The 2,013-nt window shown below is 53.8% G+C and overlaps 1 long non-coding RNA gene across 1 annotated transcript; it reads left to right on the top strand.

Annotated features, from left to right (window-relative positions):
* The first annotated feature begins 486 nt into the window (after positions 1-486).
* Positions 487-1,509, top strand: LOC105543216. Its single transcript, XR_001006594.1, has 2 exons — positions 487-758; positions 1,076-1,509. It is a non-coding gene; the product is annotated as an uncharacterized LOC105543216 (long non-coding RNA).
* Positions 1,510-2,013: the final 504 nt, after the last annotated feature.

Below are 2,013 nucleotides of genomic sequence, written 5' to 3'. Positions count from 1 at the left end.
CTCTACCAAAGGTATAAAAATTAGCTAGGCAGTGGTGGCGGCGCGCCTGTAGTCCCAGCTATTCGGAAGGCTGAGGTGGAAGGATCACTTGAAACCCAGAGGTGGAGGTTGCAGTGAGCCGAGCGCCACTGTGCTCCAGCCTGGGCGACAGAGCGAGACCCTGTCTCAATTAAAGAAAAAATAATAATAAATAAAAAACATTATGCTAAGCAAAATAAGACTGACACAGAAGGACGAGTATTATATGATTCCACTTACACAAAATGCCTATAATAGGTAAATTCATTAGACAATTAGAAAGTGTATCAGAGGAGGTTGGGGGGATGCTGAGGGAAGGGGAAAAGAAAAAAGAAAATCAAGGGGTGGGAAGCAAATGGCTGCAGGGTAGAAGAGGAGTGGGCTGCCGCTTGGGTGTGTGGGTGTCAGGGGGAGACGGGACAGGAGAGTCAGGTACTGCGCGCAGGGGCCTCTGCGCTCCCGCGGGACGCAGCTGTCTTTGTCTGGGGTGGCGGCAGCGTGGCAGGAGCGAGGGGCGCCCCGACCCGTCCCCTCCGCCCTCCAAGACCCCTGCCGACTCCAGCCCGTCCCTGTCTCACCCTCTTTATTTAACAAAGAGCGGAGAGACTGTAAATGACCCTGAGCAGCGTCGCGGCGAGCAGGGCCCCTGGGACACCCCACAGGCGTCATCCTGGCCGCGTGAGCGCCGAGCTCGGGCACCGGGTGGTTTGGCGTGCTTGTGCACTTGCTCCGTTTTCTCTGTAAGTACTAAGGATTCCCCCGCCGTCCTCTTCCTCATTTTCCACCATCCCAATTTACACTAGCATTAGTATTTACTTCCGTAATTTCCCCATGTCCATGTAACATCACACACACACACACACACACACGTTTGCTTTTGTTTTCCAAAATGGCAGCTTCTAGTAGGCGCTTCTCTTTGTCTTGCTTTTCTAGTACACTGTGGAACCCCAAATCCCAGCTGGGATTCACTCTTCTCTAATGGCTGAACATTCATCCGGGGCATGAAGGCAGCTCAGTTCATTTCATTATTCCTTTGTTTCCTCTATTTTGCCACTAGAAACTGCCGCGATGAATGTCAGTCCCCAGAGCAGGAACCGTTCCCGGTTTTCTCCACTTGGATCTGAGAACTCTGACCCTCCAGCCCGGCGAGCTCTTTGCCAGGGTGACAGGAGGAAATGTCCCCGCATCCGTGCCTGCTTTCCCAGATGGGACCCTCCAGCAGTCCCCTCCACTGCCCTTGCTTCCTTCTAACCACTTCCCCCCAGCGACCGCGGAAGGCGCTTCCTCCCCCGCAGCGCGAGCCCCAAGCTCCTCTAGCGCCCCAGCTCTCCCCGCCCCCCTCCCGACCTTGTTTCATATGACCCCTCCCCCGCACATACTCAATTTCATCTTCCCAAGGCGCCCACTCTCCACATCCTGAGGAAAAAAAGAGCCGGCTGCTGTTCTATGTTATTGTCATACTTCTTTCCTCCCGAGCACTACACAACTTGAACAACTTTTTTTTTCTTTTTTTGAGACAGGGTCTCACACTGTCGCCCAGGCTGGAGTACAGTGGCATGATGATGGCTCACTGCAGCCTCGCCCTCTCTGGACTCAGGTGATCCTCCTGCCTCAGCTTCCCAAGAAGCTGATACTACGGTCGCGTGCCACCACTATCGGCTAATTTTATTGTTATTATTTTTTAACCACAGGGTCTCGCTATGTTGCCCAGGCTGGTCTCGAACCCCTAGGCTCAAGGGATCCTCCTGCCTTAGCCTCCCAAAGCGTTGAGATTACAGGCGTGAGCCACCACGTCCCGTAGTAAATACTATTCCAAGGAAACGGCACCTGAGTTTGAGATTAATCAGGTTTACTGCAGGGAAGGAGCATTGGCCCGGGTGGCCAGAGGCAAGGGTACGAACCGACCCTGCCCTTCTCCCTGCCTGGTTCTGCCTTCAGCAAATTGTTCCACACATCTCTGGTTTCCTCCCCACATGATCCCAAGGCCCTGCTGGC

The sequence above is a fragment of the Mandrillus leucophaeus genome, unplaced genomic scaffold, assembly GCF_000951045.1.
Source record: "Mandrillus leucophaeus isolate KB7577 unplaced genomic scaffold, Mleu.le_1.0 Scaffold279, whole genome shotgun sequence".
In the NCBI taxonomy this organism is placed as follows: Eukaryota; Metazoa; Chordata; class Mammalia; order Primates; family Cercopithecidae; genus Mandrillus; species Mandrillus leucophaeus.
This window is presented reverse-complemented; position numbering and strand designations above follow the sequence as displayed.